At 44.8% G+C, this 27144-nt stretch overlaps 1 protein-coding gene across 4 annotated transcripts in view; it reads right to left on the bottom strand.

The window, feature by feature from the left end:
• LOC139757898 (uncharacterized) overlaps positions 1-27144 on the bottom strand; it is a 294010-nt gene that overhangs the window by 67382 nt on the left and 199484 nt on the right. The window contains exon 1 of one of the 4 annotated variants that reach the window (XM_071678834.1): positions 13359-13907. The exons of 2 other annotated variants lie outside the window; for them this stretch is intronic. The gene's annotated coding sequence lies outside the window, so the exon portion shown is untranslated. Of the gene's footprint in view, positions 1-13358; positions 13908-27144 lie in introns of those variants that run through there. One more of the 4 variants, XM_071678832.1, reaches the window with a different exon arrangement.

Genomic DNA, 27144 nt, shown 5'->3' with positions numbered 1-27144 from the left:
CGAGATATGACAGATGAAGGGTCGTCGACGGAGAAGTGGCTATTATATTCTCACATAAAGAGACATCTAGTCCCCCAGCAACATCCTTGCAACAGCTGTGCAACACTTGAGTCTCTGATAAGGTCGTATTGTGCGGATCGCCCAGCTCTTTTCATAGGTCATAAAGAGATTTTCACAGCGGTTATGTAATTAATTGATGTATTCATTTACCAGACATAATAATCTGTAGACTTGTCAGAGATGGTTTGCCTACCACAATACTTCACCCATGCTGTCATAAGTGTTCATAATTCCGTCTTGATCTTATCTGTATTCATTTTTCATATATCCTTATCTTGCTACCTCTTTTTTATGTGAGTTTTATCTTTCATTGATTCATTCATCGCTTTTATATTATTCTTTCACTGTTCAACCCTTCCTCTATTCATTCCACTGTTCCTTTGTTTCTGTTAACGGAAGAAGGCGAGCGGTTGAGGCAGACGGATCCCTCCTCTCAGGCCAGCAGTGTCTGTCTCAGCGACGCGCCACCCATCACCTCAGCTGTTTTTCTTTATGTCTGTTCTTACGTTCCGTTCTCAAGAGGACTGGTTGTCTAGTGTGTCCTGGGTGGTGGTGTGTCCTGGGTGGTGGTGTGGTGTGGTGGTGTGTCCTGGGTGGTGTGTCCTGGGAGGTGGTGTGGTGTGGTGGTGGTGTGGTGTGGTGGTGTGTCCTGGGTGGTGTCCTGGGAGGTGGTGTGGTGTGGTGGTGGTGTGGTGGTGTGTCCTGGGAGGTGATGTGCCTTGGGTGGTGCTGTGTCCTGGGTGGTGGTGTGGCCTGGATGGTGGTGTGGATTGGGTGGTGGTGTGATCTGAGTGGTGGTGTGTCCTGGGTGGTGATGTGCCCTGGGTGGTGATGTGCCCTGGGTGGTGGTGTGTCCTGGGTGGTGATGTGCCCTGGGTGGTGGTGTGTCCTGGGTGGTGATGTGTCCTGGGTGGTGGTGTGTCCTGGGTGGTGATGTGCCCTGGGTGGTGATGTGCCCTGGGTGGTGATGTGCCCTGGGTGGTGGTGTGGCCTGAGTGGTGGTGTGGCCTGAGTGGGTGTGTCCTGGGCGGTGGTGTGTCCTGGGTGGTGGTGTGTCCTGGGTGGTGATGTGCCCTGGGCGGTGATGTGCCCTGGGCGGTGATGTGCCCTGGGTGGTGATGTGCCCTGGGTGGTAGTGTGTCCTGGGTGGTGGTGTGTCCTGGGCGGTGGTGTGGCCTGAGTGGTGGTGTGGCCTGAGTGGGTGTGTCCTGGGCGGTGGTGTGTCCTGGGTGGTGGTGTGTCCTGGGCGGTAGTGTGTCCTGGGTGATGGTGATAGTGTAGAGGTAATATAGCGCTAGTGGAGCGGTAGTGTGGCGGGTTGTAGCTGTCAAGCAGAGGGTTGTAGTACAGTGGTGGAGGTATAGTGTGGCATACTGGTAGTGTAGCGGGAGTACAGTGGGGCATAGTGGTAGTGTAGCGGGAGTACAGTGTGGCATAGTGGTAGTGTAGCGGGAGTAAAGTGAGGCATAGTGGTAGTGTAGCGGTTAGCCCTGACTAAGCGTCGTTCGCTGCCTGGGCTAATCAAGGAACCACGGATATATGGCCGCTTTGTAAACGGTAATGTTTATGTTTCACTTCCGGAATAATGGAGAATGATTCACAGACGAATAAAGAAAAAATGTATATATCATGACATGAGTTTCTCTCCTCGGTCTGAGCGGAACGCCATGTGCATAAATGAATACGTTTTACATGGTTAACTTTCTGAGCCCACGAACTTTTACTGACGTCGAGGAAATATTGTTATTCACATTCAGTCAAACTTCTTTGCCAGAGATTCCTTAATACTTCCACGAGCAGTTCCTGCAAGGCGGACGCGTCTCATGCGTCCATTTCACCACACGCACGTACATGAGGGTCAGTAAAGGTCTCTCCCAGTCTGAAACGTCCACGTTAGAATGACGGGTGGGGGACCTGAAGCCGCTACTGGCGTTCTCAGGGTCTGAAACCCTTCATGGTAAAATCATCCCTCTGAACATGTAGCTCAGTCAGTCACCATGCTAAGACAGTGCTATACGTACGAGTTGAGATGTCGAAATGTTTTCCTCAATTACGAGACATGTCAGCCATCTTGAGGCGCTTCTAAGAGTCAGACAAAGAGGACCATCACTGCCATTAGCTTCACGACAAATAGTGAGGCTGAAGTACAAGTATATCTGACAGACCACAAAGGTGATGAAAGAGCTGGTTGTTTGTGGCGGTTCCACACACTGCAGGTGTCGACTGGCCTGGGAATGTGCACGTACAGCATGACAGCCATAGCATCGACTACGATATTCACATGCGTGAAGCAGACCAGATGATGATGTCATCTGGCGAGGACATCATGCTGGAACAGGCAATAAAGTTGTTGGTTCCTACCACACCAGCAGACTTCCATGGCGGCGTCCAGCACAGCAGAACTCCAGACTCTGCCGCAGCCGCAGGTTCAAACTCCTCCTCAGTTTCTCTAAGGTTCTGCCTGGACAAAGACGATCGTCTGTGCGCCACAACTTACTTGCTACACTAACATAAACGTTTGATAAAATGATTTAACTTGTGTAAGAGTGGCTTCGAGGGGCCGCCTTGTGCCCGTCAGTCATCCCACATTATATTCACTGTGCAAGCAGCGCCAGTCACTCCTACTAGGTGGACTATCAGACATCACATCTAATGATGACAATGAGGACTATTCCACTTGCCTGCACCAGCCAATGCAGCTTGCAGATGTACACACAGCACTTAACCTTTTTATAGTCTGTACATTTGTCTTGTGCAGTCGAAGATTAATTTGTGTTATAACAGTATCTTACTAGTGTCAGCTAGATGCTTACATCACAATACTTTATATTTCGGTTAAATATATGAAAAGTTAACGTTAAGATTGTTCAAGAAGAACTTTGACAAAGAACTTGTGATCACACCAAGACAGTAACACAGAACATGTAATGTAGTGTACTGCAGTGATGAACATATGATGCAGTGTACCGCAGTGATGAACATATAATGTAGTGTACTGCAGTGATGAACATATAATGTAGTGTACTGCAGTGATGAACATATGATGCAGTGTACCGCAGTGATGAACATATAATGCAGTGTACTGCAGTGATGAACATATGATGCAGTGTACCGCAGTGATGAACATATAATGTAGTGTACTGCAGTGATGAACATATGATGCAGTGTACCGCAGTGATGAACATATAATGTAGTGTACTGCAGTGATGAACATATGATGCAGTGTACCGCAGTGATGAACATATAATGTAGTGTACTGCAGTGATGAACATATGATGCAGTGTACCGCAGTGATGAACATATAATGTAGTGTACTGCAGTGATGAACATATGATGCAGTGTACCGCAGTGATGAACATATAATGTAGTGTACTGCAGTGATGAACATATGATGCAGTGTACCGCAGTGATGAACATATAATGTAGTGTACTGCAGTGATGAACATATGATGCAGTGTACCGCAGTGATGAACATATGACGCAGTGTACCGCAGTGATGAACATATGATGCAGTGTACCGCAGTGATGAACATATAATGTAGTGTACTGCAGTGATGAACATATAATGTAGTGTACTGCAGTGATGAACATATAATGTAGTGTACTGCAGTGATGAACATATAATGTAGTGTACTGCAGTGATGAACATATGATGCAGTGTACCGCAGTGATGAACATATAATGCAGTGTACTGCAGTGATGAACATATGATGCAGTGTACCGCAGTGATGAACATATAATATAGTGTACTGCAGTGATGAACATATAATGTAGTGTACTGCAGTGATGAACATAAAATGTAGTGTACTGCAGTGATGAACATATGATGCAGTGTACCGCAGTGATGAACATATAATGCAGTGTACTGCAGTGATGAACATATGATGCAGTGTACCGCAGTGATGAACATATAATGTAGTGTACTGCAGTGATGAACATATGATGCAGTGTACCGCAGTGATGAACATATAATGTAGTGTACTGCAGTGAACATATGATGCAGTGTACCGCAGTGATGAACATATAATGTAGTGTACTGCAGTGATGAACATATGATGCAGTGTACCGCAGTGATGAACATATGATGCAGTGTACCGCAGTGATGAACATATGATGCAGTGTACCGCAGTGATGAACATATAATGTAGTGTACTGCAGTGATGAACATATAATGTAGTGTACTGCAGTGATGAACATATGATGCAGTGTACCGCAGTGATGAACATATAATGCAGTGTACTGCAGTGATGAACATATGATGCAGTGTACCGCAGTGATGAACATATAATGTAGTGTACTGCAGTGATGAACATATGATGCAGTGTACCGCAGTGATGAACATATGATGCAGTGTACTGCAGTGATGAACATATGATGCAGTGTACCGCAGTGATGAACATATGATGCAGTGTACCGCAGTGATGAACATATGATGCAGTGTACCGCAGTGATGAACATATGATGCAGTGTACTGCAGTGATGAACATATGATGCAGTGTACTGCAGTGATGAACATATGATGCAGTGTACTGCAGTGATGAACATATGATGCAGTGTACCGCAATGATGAAAAACAATAATATTCTGTAATTCTGTGAACAAAATATTTCTTCCTAAGAGAAATGCTTCGTGAAATTTGGTAGCAGTAAGAGAGGGGATACATGACATATTCTGCCTTGTCTTGAGCAATCCTACTGTCCAAACCAAGTTTAGTGAAGCAACAAGTAAGAAGAATCATAAGAGGTTGAGTCATAACAAACACTGTGTTGTGTCTATTATAAAGGTCATAAATATCTATATTCCTGACATATCTGAATGCATTCTACAGCCAATGGACTCCTTATAGAAAAAAACCTGCTGTTTGGATGGCTCATTTTGATCGTTATCTAAGATTTTGAAGGAAAATTTGTTTTGCATCGGCTGAGAAACACACGTGAATTCGTTGACCTCAAATATGTCTTGATACATGAACCAACATTGTAACTAATATGCCAGCAGATTTGTAGGCGTTTAATGTCCAAGATAAATCCTTTTGGTATATTCATTTCCTAATACAAGTGAAAGATCACGGAAGACACGGGTTCTATATTTTACTGTCCTCAGAAAATAGGACCAGTACTGTCAACTGTTAATACGGGATCCCAACTTTATCCACACGGGTCAAACATGGACTGACAGGTGACCTGAGAATCACTGACCAGGCAGCAAAAATGTGGACGGAGGTCACCATGTGACGCGCGGGGAGGAAGGTGCCTCTTGGGAGAAGACAGACAAGGGTAAGGAGGCATCCCCCCCCCCGACAGGACCTGTCATCTTGGACAGACAGCGACAGACAGAGATGCGACCCACATCGGACGGGTGACGAGGATTGACGGATGAGAATCGGAGACCTAACGAAGACTGGACGAGAAATACCGGCGACGCTGCTTACGAACCGGAGGCACTGGAGTCGTTGACTGTGCGGCACGTCTGGAACGGTGGTTCTCAACGGGTAAACAAGGGATAGCTGCCTGCTGATGAAGGGATAGGGCTTAGCGAGGATATACAGAGGTGCAGGGCGACTCGTCACTACCCAGGTAAACAACGAGAGTAACTCCACACCAACAACGTCCAAGAACCAGAAGGTCGATGGGATTCATCTGGATATAACATCAACCATTACTCTCGTTTTTTTTAAGCGTCTGCCTAATGGGATCTACATCAGCTAACTCAACCCTGGTCGACTACTTCTTTGAAAACATACACTACAGGATCAGGACTGAATGTCATTTGCATCTCTGGTGATCAATGAACCTATACACCACAGAAACAACATTAGAAACACAAAGATCTACATTCTGTAGTGTTCCTGGAAGACAATGTGAGAAAACTCAGAAGCTCAATGATGGAGATAAGTTCTTTCTGTATTCATCAGACATGTCTCAAGAAAGTGTGAAATGTCCACATGGCATATCTACGCCCAGAAATTCCCATTCCTATAGGGTGCGGATTTTCCAAGTACTATAAGTTGCCTTCATATACGACATTTGAGGAAGACAGGTCGATCACTGCCTGTCATTCTGGACTCGTTAAATACAGTAAGGGAAGTGTTTGCTGTCATCGGGTGATCTGTCTGGTACCAACACAAGGTGTACGATGCAAGTAACATGTTTACCTCACACTCTCAAGCCGTACTTACATTTTCTTTAAATAAAAACCTACACGATTGTTTCGTCGGCCAAGGACATTCATAAAACTTTCACACCAGGTTTGAAGATGTCCGCCTTCACGTGACACATACACTCGGCCTACGTCATCGCAAATTGTATACATTTATCCATGTCAACAGCTGCCTCTTCACTGTGTGTTGCTTTGATGCCCCCGGGGTTGTCTTCGCTCCTTGCATCGCTCCATGGTTGGAATCTCACTGTCCCTGTCAGGCAGATGAAGTGTCTGCTTAAAGGGGCTTGACAAATCAAGGGCAGCGCGCCCATGACAGTGCTAAACAAGTGTCTAGTCTAGCTGGATCGTTTTACCAGTGTTTGTCTTGCGAGTGTGGCCTTTCCTGACGATCATACAGTTAATGTAGTGCGTCCGTCACCTGGCATGGCCTCCTCCAGCTCACACTTCCCACACAAGTTGACAGATTTCCGGAGACAATAGAGTATCACGGGCCGCCCAGGGTCGGTCGAGCCCAGAAGTGCGCCACTCTTCGAAAAACTTACTGCAAAGGGGTCTATCATTTCCCTGCCATCTAAAGTGGCGCAACATTCAAATTAAAGAAGGTTCTTCAGGGAATAGCGTCCTTGGGTTTTATATATATCATTACTACTACTATATTTGATCGTCGTTTCCCGCGTCAACGAGGTAGCACCAGGGAAACAGAAACACACCCAGTCTCCAGCTGTCTTTATGAGATTGAGAGATTTGTGCCGGTGTCCCCGGCAAATTATTGTGCACCCGCGCTCATCCTGTGAGCTGTAGCGTAAAATGATTTCAGGGACCACAAATGGTCTAAGTCAGACCCCGCCAGTGGGTTGATATCACATAAGATGTTACAATTCGTATTTCAGTACATCATATAGTCTCATATGGTAAGTTTTACCAACTAGATGCAAAAAGTGGATGCAAATTTCAAATTTCAGGTATCTTGTTATTAACAATAAGATGTGACATTTGTGTGTGTGTGTGTGTGTGTGTGTGTGTGTGTGTGTGTGTGTGTGTGTAATGCACTGAAACCACAACTCCCTATCCACATCCAGGCCCCACAGACCTTTCCATGGTTTACCCCAGACGTTTCACATGCCCTGATTCAGTCCATTGACAGCACGTCGAGCCCGGTATACCACTTCGCTCCAATTCGCTCTATTCCTTGTGCGCCTCTTACTCTCCTGCATGTTTTCAGGCCCCGATCGCTCAAGATGTTTTTCACTCCATCCTTCCACCTCCAATTTGGTCTCCCATTTCTCCTTGTTCCCTCCACCTCTGAAACATACAACCTCTTTGTCAATATTTCCTCACTCATTCTCTCGATGTGTCCTAACCATTTCAAAACACCCCCTTCTGCTCTCTCAACCACACTCATTTTACTACCACACATCTCTCTTACCCTTTCATCACTTACTCGATCACACCACCCCACACCACATGTCGTCCTCAAACATTTCATTTCCAACACATTCACCCTCCTCCGCACAACCCTATATATAGCCCATGCCTCGCAACCATATACCATTGTTGGAACCACTATTCCTTCAAACATACCCACTTTCGCTCTCCGAGATAACGTTCTCTCTTTCCACATATTCTTTATCGTTCCCAGAAACTTCGCCCCCTCCCCCATTCTATGACTCACTTCCATTTCTATAGCCCCATTCGCTGCTAAGTCCACTCCCAGATATCTAAAACACTTCACTTCCTCCAACTTCTCTCCATTCAAACTCAAATCCCAACTAACTTGTCCCTCGATCCTGCTGAACCTAATAACCTTGCTTTTATTCAAATTTTCTCGCAACTTTTTCCTTTCACACACTTTTCTAATCTCAGTCTCCAACTTCTGCAGATTCTCACTCGAATCAGCCACCAGTGGTATATCATCGGCGAACAACAACTGACGTATTTCCCTGGCCCTCTCATCCGCAACAGGCTGCATACTTGCCCTCTCTCCAAATCTCTTGTATTTACCCCCCTAACCATCCCATCCATAAACAAATTAAAAAACCTTCACATGGAACCAATCATTTTCCTTTCTTCCTCCTCGTACACATGTCTTACCGACTTGATAAAAACTTCAGATCCATAAATGCTACATACAAATCCGTCTGTTTTTCTAAGTACTTCTCAAACACTTTCTTCAAAGCAAACACCTGATCCATACATCCTCTACCACTTCTGAAACCACACTGCTCTTCCTCAATCTGATGCTCTGTTCATGTCTTCACCCTCTCAATCAATACCCTCCCATATAATTTACCATGACTACTCAACAGACTTATGCCTCTGTAGTTTGAACACTCACCTTTATCTCCTTTGCCTTTGCACAATGGCACTATGCATACAATCCGCCAATCCTCAGACACTTCACCATGAACCATACATACAATGAATATCCTTACCAACCAGTCAACAACACAGTCATCCCCTTTTTTGATAAAAAATACAGCAGTACCATCCAAACCCGCCGGCTTTCATCTTCCACAAGGCATTCACTACCTCTTGCACAAGCCATCACTGCTTCCCTAAATACATCCCATTCCTCCCCCACTCACGTCATGTCATTTGTTCTCACCTTTTGTCATCCTACACTCAACCTCTCATAGCATTTCTTCACATAAGTCTCCTTTCCAATCTCACTTACTCTCACCACTCTCTTTCTCCCCAACATTCTTCTCTTTTAAAAACCTCTACAAATCTTCACCTTCGCCTCCACAAGACAGCTAGAGAATGGATTTGAGCAGATGTGGCCTTTCTTCGTATGTTCATATATATATATATATATATATATATATATATATATATATATATATATATATATATATATATATATTCCAGTGTGTTATATTCAATCTTTCCAGCATGCCAACATTCCCCATACCGACCATGAACGTGGTCAGGAAAACTAGGGGCGGTAATAGGATTACGGGACGCATTGTACCAGTGATGTGGCCAGGCTGAGGCATGAGGAGTCATGAGGTACTCATAGGCTGACGCATGAGGAATCATGAGGTACCCGTGGCTGGCATCATCACAGTGCCAGCCATGGATGGCACCCAATATCCTGATTGTTTGTGGGTGGAGGGAGGCCCGTGTGGAGCAACCAGGGGTGGAGGGAGGCCCCTGTGGAGCAACCAGGGATGGAGGGAGGCCCGTGTGGAGCAACCAGGGGTGGAGGGAGGCCCCTGTGGAGCAACCAGGGGTGGAGGGAGGCCCCTGTGGAGCAACCAGGGATGGAGGGAGGCCCCTGTGGAGCAACCAGGGGAGGAGGGACGCTCGTGTGTGTGTGTGTGTGTGGAGGATTACTTGAGACAAGCCAGAGTTAAAGCTGTTCATTATTGCGCACATCAAAGGATAACTGGTCCTTTTACCTTAGGTGTGAGGCTTCCTGGAAAACTAGATGTGTTCCATGTTTGTGTTGCTGATCCGGTCCAGACAACATCGGTTTTATCTCCGTTATGTCGTAGTTTCTGCCACATTGTGTGTGACGCATCTCTTAAGCAAGTATCACTTCCTCCAAAATACGTAAACTACTTTTCTTGAGGTTTGTTACGTTTATTTTCGATGTAAGTCTACTTTTCACTTATAACGAATGGTTGTGGCAAAGACTGAACCTCCCGTGCCTTCAGCATACGTTACTTGGAGGCAAGATAAGTGGATGATGATTATGGGCCGCCCAATACCGTAAGGATCACAACAGCCTGCACTACACGTACTGTCTGCCCCGTGTGAGAATGTGTGCAGGCTCGTCACACTGGCTTTAGCCTCGATAACTCATGTTAATATGGACTACTATTGCCTCGTCATGTTATTGTGTGGTCTGTGGCCTAGTACTTTCCTGCCCCCACTGCTGCTGCTGTAATCAGTTTTCCTGTATCAATCACCCCCCCCCCCCTTCATTCTCCAGCGTCGCAACTGTAAACTTGAATAAGCCTCTATCTATCTATCTATCTATGTTCCTGTCTCTATCATAGCTGTTTAGTTTCCTTCCCAGGGCACTTTAGCGTCCCTGGCACTGCCCCACAGCCTCTTGTGTGGTACCCAAGTCTGTCGCAGATTTCGGCTTAAAAGACCTTAGGTCCCTCGACCGAGGTCTACCCCACCATGCAGGGTAATGCCACTACTGAACACCTTCACACACACACACACACACACACACACACACACACACACATCTTTAGTGATTCACATCATGACCACCTGACACATCTCTACATCCCAGAAAAATAAATCTATACTTTTCGCAGTCCAACATTACGCCTCTTCTGCACCCACCACACATCCGTCGTACATCTCTGCACCTGTCCACCTCCCCATGTAACCCACCAGTTCCCTCATCCTACCCGACACACACTGCACATCCCGACCTCTACCTGTCACAGATCCCTACCTACACATCCCCGTCTTAACTAGCTACACATCTCAACTTACACCAGACACATATCCGTATATTTACCGGCTACACATACCTGCCTACACTAACTACACATCCTCCCTTGCAACTACGGACACACCACCCTTCACCATTCCCCAGAACACCTGATCACAAAGACCACTGTATTCTTGGTGATGTGCCACTTGAGGTGGAGGTGGAATGTGCGCAGGTCAACATATTTGAGTACGTAACAGCAGAGGCGCTACATCCGGGTCACTACGCTGTATCTTATGAATCTTGGATACAGCACTGTGCACATTCCTTGGTTACAACGGTCATACAGTCTTGTATGCTCGTCAAAAGTTTTAAATGAAGTCAGAAATAATATATCAGCATTTAAGGAATCCTACAACAGTATCCTACAATCATCCGGCATTTCTAGAAAACATGAAAAATAAACTTTGGATTTATATAGCAAAATTCCAGAAATGATACAGACAGATAGACAACAGAAACACGTAAATTCAGTAACTGCTGTATATTGTCTGGTATTCATTTGTAAACAAACAAATTCCTACCCCTCTGTCCAGTCTACCAATCTTTTTCTGTCACATAGAATAAGAAAATCCAAGCTCAAAACATTCCAACAGAGAAGACACAATGATTACGACTGACATTTTACCTTGGAACATACAGAGATAAGAATAGATAAGTAAATAATTGAAAATACGAGAGAACAGTGAGATAGGTGAGGTAGGAGGCTGCTTAGGATGGGCAAACATTAAATAAAAGCTTTGGGAAATGGCTGAAATCATATAAAAAAGTAAATTATTACTGCTGTGACAGCAGCGAAAAACAATACTGGTGATCAAGCAAGATGTTCGGTGATGGGTATGTGATAACCTTAGCTAAGTAATGGTAAATAAAATCTTGTAGTTCATTGGGTAGGTCTCTCTCTCTCTCTCTCTCTCTCTCTCTCTCTCTCTCTCTCTCTCTCTCTCTCTCTCTCTCTCCACATGGAGATATAAAACGACTGAGGCTTATGAAATATAAACACATATATAAGCAATATGTGAAATAAACGTTAATACAGTATTGATACATAAACACGTCTAACTCTATATCAATTTTCATCAGAAACTCACTACAGGCATCTATGGTAGAGACTTCAGTAAATACATGCACTTGGGTTGACCTAAACCAACAAGACCAAATCATGTGCAACAGAAAATAACTTTGTAGATAATATAGTTACATGATAAACTACATTAATAATAATAATAATAATAATAATAATAATAATAATAATAATAATGATAATAAGAGTCTACTGCTTATCTTGCACGGTTGGGAAGTCTTCGTGTATCTCCCTTTCGTATGGTCTTCGACCAAACACGCTCAAGTAAACGACCCAAACTGCTTGTCAAAAAGTCGTTCAGTCTTGCTCACTAACCTCCAAGTTCGTCAATGTGATGCTCACTCACTCAAATACCACTTCGCACCGCTCATACATTGTGAGGTTCCTGACAAACGAAACTAATTACATTTCAACCTCATTTTCCCAGTCCTCTTAACTGAACTAATGGCAGTATCTGTATTAATAATGAGGATTTTCGCTTGTTAGCTTGCCGAGCGTACGCATCCGGACTTCCTGTGTGCCCTCAGCAAGGTCACCCCAGCCGCTGAGACGTCAATATATTGTTCATTATATCAAACGAGGGGTGGGGGCGGGGAGCTAGTCATCCACCGGAGCCCTTACGTGCAACGCCCTAATGAGGGCTGTGACCTGAGCCACAATCCAACCATAACACCCTAATGGCAATACTGTAGTTATGCAAGCTCCACCAACTCTACGCAGAGAGAGAGAGAGAGAGAGAGAGAGAGAGAGAGAGAGAGAGAGAGAGAGAGAGAGAGAGAGAGAGAGAGAGAGCCAGCTCGCTAACCCAACTACAAACAAATGCAGAGATAAAGACCCCGGCGCACGGCGTCTAAACAAATTGTGGCTAGGGAGATAAAAACCAGCAGCAGCAGCAACAACAGAAGGGAGATCACATCCCCTGTAGCCCAGGCAAAAAGCTTTACAACACTGCCAGATCGGCTGGTCAGATGGGCAGGTTGTTCACCCTCGTGTGAGGCTACCAGTCTGTGACTGACAGATGTACAGGACACACTAACGGCAGACCAGAACATGCAGAACACACCATCAGTTAAGGATCAGCCTACGGAACACACCATCAGTTAAGGATAAGCCTACGGAACACACCATCAGTTAAGGATCAGGCTACGGAACACACCATCAGTTAAGGATCAGCCTACGGAACACGCCATCAGTTAAGGGTCAGCCTACGGAACACGCCATCAGTTATCAGTCCACAGAACACTCCACCAGTTACGGCTAATCCTACATAACATTCATACCACCAACGAAGGAAGGAACAGCTTGCAAACATACGATCAATTAATTACTGGCTGGCGCCCAAGCACAACACAGGTAAAGGATCATGCTACTGAACACACTGTTAAGGATCAGACAGAGGAGCCACTACTGGTTGAGGACCCAATCACCATGCTATAGGTTAAGGTACGAGTGTAAACAAGCCCTTGGTTAATGCCCGTTACGAGCACCCTAACTGTTGTTCTGTTAACCATCCCGTCAACAGGCGACACTATCATCAAATTTAACACTTGTTCACTAATTTCCATCTGACTGAAATGTATGGTCTTAACTTACCTGTGAAATATTCTATTTAGTCACGAGAAATGCTTTGCATCGGATCAACATGAAGATGTATCACGACTTCAAATATAATTTTTTCTATAGACGGAGTCTTACTCTTGGCATTTCATCATGATGCTACGAGTCTTGTGTTCACTATTAAAATGAAATTACAGTGACGAAAACACACCTTGAACACGAGCACACTCCACCCTTGCCTCTTGACGCGGTACTGAGTCTCGCACGGCGCGACACATGGCTATATACCCAAGCCTCTGATGCAGCTGTTCGCACGTCACACTCGGCTTCCATCCTACGCTCGACCGTGGATAACTCACGTCCTTTTCCTGGTAAGCGAATTGCTTCATCCTATGTCACGGCTACAGCTCTAATTGCCTTACGCCACTCTAAACTAGTTCACGTTTCTAATGAAAGGAACATGTGGGAGCATCGGAGGTCGTATGATGATGACAGTCGTTAGTGGGCAACATTCCTGACCGATAAGCCAATGAGCGGCGGCGTCTCAGTGACCATTAGTCATGTATTGGCATGGGACTTGTTTGGACTGCCAGACTACGCTACCGCCCACACTTGACGCCCACACAGCCTCACCTTGACGCCCACACAGCCTCACCTTGACGCCCACACACCCTCACCCTCATGTCCGCCCACCACAATTACGAGGGTCTGAGATACAAGGAAAGGCTACAAACCTTAAATTTACCGACCGTGGAAGAGAGAAGAGTGAGGGGTGACCTTATCAGACCGTAAAGTTTTTTAAACTAGATTAATGAGGCAGACAGAAGACAGACAGTTCTTCGAAAGATGTGCAGATAGAGCAAACAGAGGACATAATATGAAGTTAAACTAGAAACTTAAAAAAAGAAAAAACTGAAAAGTATGAGTGGAAGATGAACGGAATAAACTGCCTGTGGTCTTGGTTAATGTGGACAGTTTACACACGTTAAAAGGTTGTGTTCCAGCGGAGAATGTTCAGATGGAGGCCCCACGAGGGTAAAAACTCTCTCCGTACACAATGAGGTAATCACACACACACACACACACACGCACACACACACACACACACACACACCTTCATGCCCACACATACACACACACACAATCACCCTGCCGCACGTATGCACACACACTCATCCTCACCCTTACTCCGACACTGGGACCCTCACACTGACAACCCCCCACCTACACACACACACAACATTCACCCTATACAAGTGTCCTTTTTACTTTTCAAGTAAGATGTGTGGTGAGGGAGGCGCATTTGTAATATATACTTCACGGAGGACTATATAATACTGTATATAGGTATAAGGTATAGACAAACCCACAGAGCGAATTGCTATGTCATAGAGAGAAATTTAGGCAGGGAACTCTACACCCAAGGTCAGGTCACCGCGTGTACGACAGGTCATCAAAGGCGACACATTTACAACTCATAATCACCTTCATGATCTAAACCCACCGTAAATAATGTTCGAATTAGCAATGACAACATGCCTGGCGACGCAAGATCAACTCACATTCCTTTACCAACAACAGACGAACATATGAAACTATTTCAAAATCCCGTCGTGGTCAATGGGATGATTGTGCTCGCTTACAAGCACAGATCCATCATCAGGTTTCCCTCTTAACCAGGAATACTGGCGTCTAGTTTCCAGCTCCTTGGCTGTTTGGCCAACAAACAACTTCTTACATTGTTACGTGGAATTTGTCAAACACGTCCACAAAAGCGAGAGAATTCGTAATACGAAGGTTTTGTGTGAAGTTTCTTGAAATAACTGTGAAATCAGATGTCTCAGGCAGTTGTGAGTTTATTGTTTAAGAAGAAAAACGACAAAAGCATAAGACTGTTTCGTTCTGCCATCCTGACTCTCTACATGTTCAAGGATTTATCAAGGAATGTCTTGATGTAGTATATCAAAATAAAGTATATTTCTAACACCTAATCTCATCATCATCCACACATTCCCAGCAGGACACACGAAGGTATGATGGACGTACACAACGTAACACCTCATGTTGTGACGCGATGGTGACGGCCATACGTAACACCTCATGTTGTGACGCGATGGTGACGGCCATACGTAACACCTCATGTTGTGACGCGATGGTGACGGCCATACGTAACACCTGATGGTGTGACGCGATGGTGACGGCCATACGTAACACCTGATGGTGTGACGCGATGGTGACGGCCATACGTAACACCTGATGGTGTGATGCGATGGTGACGGCCATACGTAACACCTGATGCTGTGATGCGATGGTGACGGCCATACGTAACACCTCATGTTGTGACGCGATGGTGACGGCCATACGTAACACCTGATGGTGTGACGCGATGGTGACGGCCATACGTAACACCTGATGGTGTGATGCGATGGTGACGGCCATACGTAACACCTGATGCTGTGACGCGATGGTGACGGCCATACGTAACACCTGATGGTGTGATGCGATGGTGACGGCCATACGTAACACCTGATGCTGTGATGCGATGGTGATGGCCATACGTAACACCTGATGTTGTGACGCGATGGTGACGGCCATACGTAACACCTGATGGTGTGACGCGATGGTGACGGCCATACGTAACACCTGATGGTGTGACGCGATGGTGACGGCCATACGTAACACCTGATGGTGTGACGCGATGGTGACGGCCATACGTAACACCTGATGGTGTGACGCGATGGTGACGGCCATACGTAACACCTGATGGTGTGACGCGATGGTGACGGCCATACGTAACACCTGATGCTGTGACGCGATGGTGACGGCCATACGTAACACCTGATGGTGTGATGCGATGGTGACGGCCATACGTAACACCTGATGGTGTGACGCGATGGTGACGGCCATACGTAACACCTGATGCTGTGACGCGATGGTGACGGCCATACGTAACACCTGATGCTGTGACGCGATGGTGACGGCCATACGTAACACATGATGCTGTGACGCGATGGTGACGGCCATACGTAACGGACATAGGAACACACATCTTTTTTTTTTTTTAGCCTTGAGCGTCTGTCACGCGTGAAACTACAATGCATCAACAGCCAAGGAATCATTCAAGATTTAGGTCAAACAAAAGTACAATTTGCTGTACACATGCGACAGAACATTGCTGATAACTGAGTCCAAACGGCACGCGGCAAGGTCAAGTGGATTCATCATTTTAATCTTGAAAATAGTTTGGCCAGTAGAGGAAACTGACGGTTATAACTTAGGAAAATTAGTCTCAAGATGCTCCTACAGTTGACTGTTTACAGATTTCCACACTGGAGTAGTCAGCATTGCTGACTATAGATTCACGCATGGGTACTGGCCAGCCTCGGTCCGAATCCTGGGCGCAAAAATCAGCCTATAGGCAACTCAGGTATTCATCCTCCCCTCGGGCTTCATAAATGGATACGTGTCTTTCTATTCTTTATGTTATCAGAGACGGCACGGGCAACTAGACGCCCTAATCAAAGCCATGTCATTAACATTATATAGACACATACACTAGCCTAAACTAGGTGGCCATTTTCTCAACCAGCCCCTCACGGTTGGTGAACAGCTGGGTTGACTGTGGGCCGGCTGCCGAGCATTGGATTCAATCTCAGCAGACTCCACCCTGCGCAACCCATGTATGCCTCGCGATCAGCAACACGAACCATTGCATCACACACACACACACACACACATATATATTTTCTTTCTTCTAAACTATTCGCCATTTTCCGCGTTAGCGAGGTAGCGTTAAGAACAGAGGACTGGGCCTTTTTTGGAATATCCTCACCTGGCCCCCTCTGTTCCTTCTTTTGGAAAAAAAAAAAAAAATGATCGTTACCTTTAAAGAATTCTGTTAAAACAGCTAGCCAATGCATCACAGTGATTTCTTTTCTTGTTACATTCCTTATGTTAGCAGAGACGGCACGGGCCATCCCGGCCTTCCTGACCAGGACGCATTTACAGGCCACCCAGCGTCGAGCGCAGAGGTTCGAATCCTAGTTGTGGCAGTCAGTCCACAGACAACCCAGCTGTTCATTCATCTCTACGTGTTAGTCGATAAAATGGGTACCTGGCTCAGTTTGGTAAAGTGTGTGAAAGAAGAAAGTTAAGAGTAAATGTGAATAAGAGCAAGGTTATTAGGTACAGTAGGGTTGAGGGTCAAGTCAATTGGGAGGTAAGTTTGAATGGAGAAAAACTGGAGGAAGTGAAGTGTTTTACATATCTGGGAGTGGATTTGGCAGCGGATGGAACCATGGAAGCGGAAGTGAATCATAGGGTGGGGGAGGGGGCGAAAATTCTGGGAGCCTTGAAGAATGTGTGGAAGTCGAGAACGTTATCTCGGAAAGCAAAAATGGGTATGTTTGAAGGAATAGTGGTTCCAACAATGCTGTATGGTTGCGAGGCGTGGGCTATGGAGAGAGTTGTGCGGAGGAGGGTGGATGTACTGGAAATGAGATGTTTGAGGACAATATGTGGTGTGAGGTGATTTGATCGAGTAAGTAATAATAGGGTAAGAGAGATGTGTGGCAACAAAAAGAGTGTGGTTGAGAGAGCAGAAGATGGTGTTTTGAAATGGTTTGCTCACATGGAGAGAATGAGTGAGGGAAGATTGACCAAGAGGATATATGTGTCAGAGGTGGAGGGAACGAGGAGAAGTGGGAGACCAAATTGGAGGTGGAAAGATGGAGTGAAAAAGATTTTGAGTGATCGGGGCTTGAACATGCAGGAGGGTGAAAGGCGTGCAAGAAATAGAGTGAATTGGAACGATGTGGTATACCGGGGTCGACGTGCTGTCAATGGATTGAACCAGGGCATGTGAAGCGTCTGGGGTAAACCATGGAAAGTTCTGTGGGGCCTGGATGTGGAAAGGTAGCTGTGGTTTCGGTGCATTACACATGACAGCTTGTGTATGGATGTGCGCGGATCTAGCCTATCTTCGTCTGTTTTTTGGCGCTACCTCGCTGACACAGGGGGTGGCGATGCTGTTTCCTGTGAGACAGGGCGGCGCCGGTAATGGGTGAAGGTGAGCAAATATGAATATGTACAAGCGTACATATATATATATATATATATATATATATATATATATATATATATATATATATATATATATATATATATATATATATTATCCCTGGGGATAGGGGATTAAGAATACTTCCCACGTATTCCCTGCGTGTAGTAGAAGGCGACTAAAAGGGGAGGGAGCGGGGGGGCTGGAAATCCTCCCCTCTCGTTTTTTTTTTTTTTTTCTAATTTTCCAAAAGAAGGAACAGAGTGGGGCCAGGTGAGGATATTCCAAAAAAGGCCCAGTCCTCTGTTCTTAACGCTACCTCGCTAACGCGGGAAATGGCGAATAGTTTAATATATATATATATATATATATATATATATATATATATATATATATATATATATATATATATATGTGTGTGTGTGTGTGTGTGTGTGTGTGTGTCCTTCGTCTGTTTCCTGGAGCTACCTCGCTGACGCGGGAAATAGCCATTATGTATGATAACAATAAAAAAATATATATGTACCCACCCTGAGCCAGGTACCCATTTTATCGACCAACCCCTGAGGGTGGATGAACAGCTGGGTTGACTGTGGACTGACTGCCGCAACCAGGATTGGAATCTATGAGCTCGACCCTGGGAGGCCCATGAATGCGTCATGGTCAGGAACGATACACCACGGAATTTCTTGCATCTTGTTACAACATTCGTTTTAGTTCAAAAGAACAAAACCATTTCCTTATCAATTTTGGTCAAGCGTAACTCACGAACTTTCTTTGAAGTTTTGAAACGTTTTTTTAAGACTGTCTGGAGAGAAGTAACAGGAACATCTGGGATGAGTTTGCGTCTGGGAACAGCTAGGTGTATCACACTGAGCTATGGGTCCTATAATCGCCTCACAAATACTGACATCATCTCCACAAATCATTATTTTCATCCTTTAAGATGTACACATCATTAACTTCGTCAACACAATATATCTAATTTTGGGACACATTGTCATCTTTAGCCGATAATTCAAAGGAATAATGCCATTACGATTAGCATGACAGGTATAAGCAGTCCTCTCTGTGAGAACTCTTTTATGATCTTTCATTTTCTGCTGAGGATAGACCACGGAAACTCAGTCCACTTGACCGTCTGATTCATCCTCCTCATTATATCGCCGCTCGTGGAGCGTCTGTCTCAGGTACAGACTGGTGGAGATCACACCCGTCGCTACTGGCGCCAACCACTTTATCAGCAACCGGATGCAGAGCCAAGAATCTCTATGGGAACCTAATGTACACAGAGAGAGGAACGCATGTGGACAGAGCGGTGAAGCCTAGCTCAGTTGTTGGTGCCTCTGGGTCAAGTTATAAAGATAAATCTGTATTTGTATCTTTCTTTTATAAGTGTTTTGAGTTCTGAGATGCGCCATTGACACACTTCACATCGCTGCTCACTGCACTGGTAACAGAACGGTAGAAACGTTAAGTAAACGCAGTCCAACTAACTGATCACTCGCCGTATATACACACATCGCCCCCAACCTCTTGCTTGTGTCCCACATTAGGAGAATAGTATATGAGACAAAGTGTCAAATATCAAAATCAGATTCAAGTACATATTCAAGGCCATCCGATTTACAATATATATTTATTTTTTTTTTTTTTTTTGCTTTGTCGCTGTCTCCCGCGTTTGCGAGGTAGCGCAAGGAAACAGACGAAAGAAATGGCCCAACCCACCCCCATACACATGTATATACATACGTCCACACACGCAAATATACATACGTACACAGATTTCCATGGTTTACCCCAGACGCTTCACATGCCCTGATTCAATCCACTGACAGCACGTCAACCCCGGTATACCACATCGATCCAATTCACTCTATTCCTTGCCCGCCTTTCACCCTCCTGTATGTTCAGGCCCCGATCACACAAAATCTTTTTCACTCCATCTTTCCACCTCCAATTTGGTCTCCCACTTCTCGTTCCCTCCACCTCCGACACATATATCCTCTTGGTCAATCTTTCCTCATTCATTCTCTCCATGTGCCCAAACCATTTCAAAACACCCTCTTCTGCTCTCTCAACCACGCTCTTTTTATTTCCACACATCTCTCTTACCCTTACGTTACTTACTCGATCAAACCACCTCACACCACACATTGTCCTCAAACATCTCATTTCCAGCACATCCATCCTCCTGCGCACAACTCTATCCATAGCCCACGCCTCGCAACCATACAACATTGTTGGAACCACTATTCCTTCAAACATACCCATTTTTGCTTCCCGAGATAATGTTCTCGACTTCCACACATTGTTCAAGGCTCCCAGAATTTTCGCCCCCTCCCCCACCCAATGATCCACTTCCGCTTCCATGGTTCCATCCGCTGCCAGATCCACTCCCAGATATCTAAAACACTTTACTTCCTCCAGTTTTTCTCCATTCAAACTTACCTCCCAATTGACTTGACCCTCAACCCTACTGTACCTAATAACCTTGCTCTTATTCACATTTACTCTTAACTTTCTTCTTTCACACACTTTACCAAACTCAGTCACCAGCTTCTGCAGTTTCTCACATGAATCAGCCACCAGCGCTGTATCATCAGCGAACAACAACTGACTCACTTCCCAAGCTCTCTCATCCACAACAGACTTCATACTTGCCCCTCTTTCCAAAACTCTTATTCACCTCCCTAACAACCCCATCCATAAACAAATTAAACAACCATGGAGACATCACACACCCCTGCCGCAAACCTACATTCACTGAGAACCAATCACTTTCCTCTCTTCCTACACGTACACATGCCTTACATATATATATATATATATATATATATATATATATATATATATATATATATATATATATATATACATACAACCTCGAGGAAAATGAAACCCGATATGTTCCCTAGTGCAATTCCTTGTAATGATCACTTCGTCAGGGGAGATACGAAAGTGAGATACCCTGCGCTAGGTAACCATCTTATCGACCAACCCCAAGAGGTAGTTGAACAACTGGGTTGACTGTGGATCGACTGCCGTAACCAGGATTCGAACCTATTCGGTCACACATGGGCGGCCCGTGAATGCGTCACGGTCAGGAACGCTAATCGTATATTAGGCTCAGACTATAATAGGCTTCTCAGGTTTGATAACCGCTGTAAGAGAAGTACAAAGAACTAATAAAGGAGATCCAGAGGAGGTTAGGAGCCATATATTTGTCCATTATGAAAAAAGTAAGGGGTCACTTGTTCACAGTCTTTGTTCTCAGTGTTTCATGACGTGAAGAGTAAACAGTTCTTCAAAAAGGTTCAAGGATAAAACATCCAGAGACCATGACATGAAATCATACAAGCAACCTGGTAGGAAAGATGTAAAGATTGGAATAAACTGGGTGATGGGACTAGGAACAATGAGACTACAACATTCTAAAAGTTGTATGATAGCTGGTTCAAGAGATGGGACCTTACGAGTGTGGAACTCACTCCCCGTATAGTACAAACAGGTAACCCAACCATATATATATTAACTTTCTAAAATGGGAAACAGATATATATATATATATATATATATATATATATATATATATATATATATATATATATATATATATATATATATATATATATATGGATGGGGTGAGGAAGGAGGTAAATGCGAGGATGTTGGAGAAAGGGGCGAATATGCAGTCTGAGGGAATGAGGTAGCCTAGGAAATGAGTAGTCAGTTGTTGTTTGCCGGTGATCCAGCACTGATGGTAGATTCGAGTGAGAAACTGCAGAAGTTGATGACTGAGTCTGGGAAAGTGTGTGAAAGGAGACAGTTGAGAATAGATGTAAATTAAAGTTAATAAGTTTAGCAGGACAGAGGAACAGGCTGGTTGGGCAGTGAGTTTGAATAGAGAAAAATTGGAGGAATTAAAGCGTTTTAGATACCTGGGGATTGGACATGGCAACAAATGGAACCATGGAAGCGGAAGTGAGTCATAGGGTGGGTGAGGAGGCGAAGGTTCTGGGGGCACTGAAGAATCTGTGGAAAGAGGTCATTTATACAGCAAGACGGAAATGGATTGTTTGAAGGTATAGTCGTCCCAACGATGCGAGGCATGAGCTATAGATAAGGATGTGCGGTGGAGGGTGGATATGTTGTAAATTCACTGAAATATTTGAGGAAAAATATGTGGTGTGAGGTGGTTCAATACAGTATGTAATATACGGGTAAGAGAGACGTATGGTAATAAGAAGAGTGTGGCTGAGAGAGCAGAAGAGAGTGTGTTGAAATGGTTTGGACACATGGAGAGAATGAGCGAAGAAAGGTTGACAAAGAGGATATATGTGTCAGATGTGGAGGGAACAAGAAGACCAAACAGGAGATGGAAGGATGGTGTGAAATGGAACGATGTGGAGTATGAATACAATTTGTGTGTTACAGCAAGTTTTCACATTCGTGTTGCCCTGTCTCTTAACCTTGTGTGTGTGTGTGTGTGTGTGTGTGTGTGTGTCTTACTCCTAGGTATGTATGCACACGTACACACACACACACCCTAGCCTATGCCAAGTGTGTGTGTGTGTGAGGTACCAAAAACCTCCCTCGGATTCGGATCACGCCGCCTTACACAACACCATGACAGGTTCATATACCAAACATTTCTTTTTGTTGACGCTATCCACTCGTTACTAACTGTTCTAATAAACATACAGTGGTTACAACAGGACCACCAATGTAACTGTCCCAGTGGTCGTTATACAGAAGATATGATACGACCCACAGTCTGTCTGCCTGTACAGAGAGTCGTCATACAAAGGCTATAATACGACCCAACATCTGTGATGTGGGTCGTTCAAGCTAAATATGAACACTGCACGCAAACCTTGGCTTCTGGGGTGACGTGGATACTAGGAAATACTTGCAACTAATACAGAAATTATATTTATAGCAACTGATGTGGAAGAGATAAATTAAATATATCTCAACAGTGGCCATCTCGGATGAGAAAAAAATTGATTTATGTTAATTTGAACTTAGATGCTTGTAGACCTTGGTGGAATGGTTATACGTAGTGGAAAAGACAAATGAAGGAAGGTATCATAAATCCTTGTGTGGCTGATATACACAAAAAAACTATGGGAAGGTATATGACAAAACTGGACTTGCTCAGTGCTTCACTAAAGTTGAGGAATTCTTACCGTGTAACTTGCTTCCCCTAACCATCACAAACGTCCAGGTATGTATCTGAGAGGTAAATATTTCAAACTGTGACTCCTGTAAAACGTGTAGATTCAGCTTGCCATGACCATTACCAGCAAAAGTGTTTCCCTTTGGTACACTACACACACTACAGTCTTCAGGAATGCCTACAACTGGTCTATGTTTGGCCCGGCTTGGGATACAACTGTGCTGAATGTACACAAAATAGTTCATCACATTCCTTTCTGTAGATCAAACAGACGAAAACGGTTGAAAACTGTTTTATTTAACAGTCAAATATAACATTTGGTCTTAGAAAGAGACTGTTTATCTAGAGCAACAAAAACCTTAACCAGTCAGACGCAAATGGATTTTTCTCGGTTTGAAGACTCAAGTGCAGACATCTATCAATAGATTTTCAGGCCAAGCTTTCGTCTTCGTCCAACCACTTCAGGATCATTCATATTTATTTTCGGACACTAGTATGTTATTCTATACCAGTATAAAGACATTTTATGCTTCCAGCTGTGACTTTTCAGTGAGTCTCGTGCGGTCTTTGCATCAGGATCAGCAGTTCAAAGGTTAAAAATCTCAATGGAGGAAAATTACGATAACCTAGCACACCGCATCTGAATTTCATCGTTCTGTATTTACCTGCAAGACAGTTTGAAAACAGGATCTAGTTACTGAATATGTTCTGGAAAGTTTCTCCACATAAGAAAATGGCAAATAGAAACCATCAATACACCAAGTGAATCATACGACAATATTGGTTAGATTCAGTAGGACACCTAGGAAGTTTTGCTACGAGTCTTATGATGTCCCAGAGGTAGGCTGGAGCCACGCCTTCAGAAATACCAGATCATGTGACTCAATTTACCCGTATCGAGGCAAACTTTTCTTTTCTTCCTTGACAAAGGTGTTAAACATTTGACACTCGCCCAGGATGGTCCTTGGTCCATCAAGAGTGAGTGATTACTATTTGTTTGTTGCGGGGAGTATGTATGTACATGTGTGTGTGTGTCAAGCACAGAGGTGAGAAATCTACCACAATGGTCCGCCAGGAGTGTCCCATTACTATTTCTGTATTGCGTGGAGTGTGGGTGTGTGGATGGGTGTGAGTGTGTTATTCTCAAACACAGAATGGAAAAATTTACCATAAGAAGCACATAGCATCGCATACCTAACCTAGCCTACCACAGCAGACACGGGTTTGCAGGCACACTCGTGTAGAAAGTTTTTGCCAGGTGAGTTACACTGTGGTAGATGTAAAACAAAGCAAGTCCCTTTAAGTACAAGATAATTCTACAGTTTCCACGTCACAGAGATATTATTGTGGGAGATGTGAACCTTACCTAGCCTAACCTAACCTAGGAAATAAGTGTTCCTAGCTAACAGCTTCTATAATCTATCTATTGACTGCATATTACAGAAATTTCTTAAGTTCTGTGGGGCGTAAACTGTAAATAACTGAGTGTGGTGTCATCTTTATCCCCTTCCTCACTTCCCAACAACCATACAAGACAATGCTATACTTCTGAGGTACATATACTTTTGCCATTAAGACGTAGAATTACACTGATCTCTTACTCCATAAAAGTATACTAAATAACATTAGATTTTTTCTATATGATACAGTGCTGGAAAATGAAAAGATAATCATCATAAGCGGCATCTGAACTAGGATAAAAAGTTGCACCCGCTGCAACATACTGTGTGTGTGTGTGTGGGAGCCGCTGCAACATACTGTGTGTGTGTGTGTGTGTGGGAGCCGCTGCAACATACTGTGTGTGTGTGTGTGTGGGAGCCGCTGCAACATACTGTGTGTGTGTGTGTGTGTGTGGGAGCCGCTGCAACATACTGTGTGTGTGTGTGTGTGTGGGAGCCGCTGCAACATACTGTGTGTGTGTGTGTGTGTGGGAGCCGCTGCAACATACTGTGTGTGTGTGTGTGTGTGTGTGTGTGTGTGTGTGTGTGTGTGGGAGCCGCTGCAACATACTGTGTGTGTGTGTGTGTGTGGGAGCCGCTGCAACATACTGTGTGTGTGTGTGTGTGGGAGCCGCTGCAACATACTACGTGTGTGTGTGTGTGTGTGTGTGTGGGAGCCGCTGCAACATACTGTGTGTGTGTGTGTGTGTGTGTGTGGGAGCCGCTGCAACATACTGTGTGTGTGTGTGTGTGGGAGCCGCTGCAACATACTACGTGTGTGTGTGTGTGTGTGTGTGGGAGCCGCTGCAACATACTGTGTGTGTGTGTGTGTGTGTGGGAGCCGCTGCAACATACTCGGTGTGTGTGTGTGTGTGTGTGTGTGTGTGTGTGTGTGTGTGTGTGTGTGTGTGTGTGTGGGAGCCGTTGCAACATACTGTGTGTGTGTGGGAGCCGCTACAACATACTGTGTGTGTGTGTGTGTGTGTGTGTGTGTGTGTGTGGGAGCCGCTGCAACACACTACGTGTGTGTGTGTGTGTGTGGGAGCCGCTGCAACATACTGTGTGTGTGTGTGTGTGGGAGCCACTGCAACATACTACGTGTGTGTGTGTGTGTGTGGAAGCCGCTGCAACATACTACGTGTGTGTGTGTGTGTGTGTGTGTGTGTGTGGGAGCCGCTGCAACATACTGTGTGTGTGTGTGTGTGGGAGCCGCTGCAACATACTACGTGTGTGTGTGTGTGTGTGTGTGTGGGAGCCGCTGCAACATACTACGTGTGTGTGTGTGTGTGTGTGTGGGAGCCGCTGCAACATACTGTGTGTGTGTGTGTGTGTGGGAGCCGCTGCAACATACTACGTGTGTGTGTGTGTGTGTGGAAGCCGCTGCAACATACTATGTGTGGGACCCAACATGGAATCCCAGGTGAGAGTCCCGTATTAACTTACATTTTTCTTTCGACCACTGGAGGGTAACTGGTGGTAATTTGACCTTAACCAGAAACAGAACAAGAGTTTACTGCTTTGCGTGACATTAAACTTTGGTTCTCTACAGTTCTGCACATATTTTCTGGCCGACATCTTCCTGGTTGCGCCCATTCATTCAGATAGATGGTTTTCTCAGGTCTGGCCAGCAGGAGGTCCGTCCGCTCTGGCCACATGGCCAAGAATTTCTCACAGGGAAACATTCGCCACCCGCTCGCACTCAACCCGACCCAACCCAGTAAAACACTGGGTATGGCCAGGTGAGGATGTCTCCCCCTGCCTCACCAAGATGGCTAAATAGGACCAGCTATGTGGAGGCTTCGTGGGAAGACATTATACGAAGCCGAGGAACAGGGAACGCGAACTGTGGCAGGGTGGCAGAACAACGTTGGCAAATTTTCGTCATGGTTAGGAAGTTCCTGTCTTTTTCTCTCTTTCTTTCTTTCTTCTTTCTCACCAGCCAGTCCTCCCCGAGTTTATGTATCACCTGATTCAGTCCAGCAAACCTTGCCAATCCACAAATACACATAACATTTGGCTGTCCATACACATTACCTCTTTATACACATTACCTCCGACGTGATCTTTGCCAGATATATATATATATATATATATATATATATATATATATATATATATATATATATATAGAGAGAGAGAGAG

The sequence above is a fragment of the Panulirus ornatus genome, chromosome 28 (assembly GCF_036320965.1).
Source record: "Panulirus ornatus isolate Po-2019 chromosome 28, ASM3632096v1, whole genome shotgun sequence".
In the NCBI taxonomy this organism is placed as follows: domain Eukaryota; kingdom Metazoa; phylum Arthropoda; class Malacostraca; order Decapoda; family Palinuridae; genus Panulirus; species Panulirus ornatus.
The sequence above is the reverse complement of the archived record's forward strand: the minus strand, read 5'-3'. Positions and strand labels throughout refer to the sequence as shown.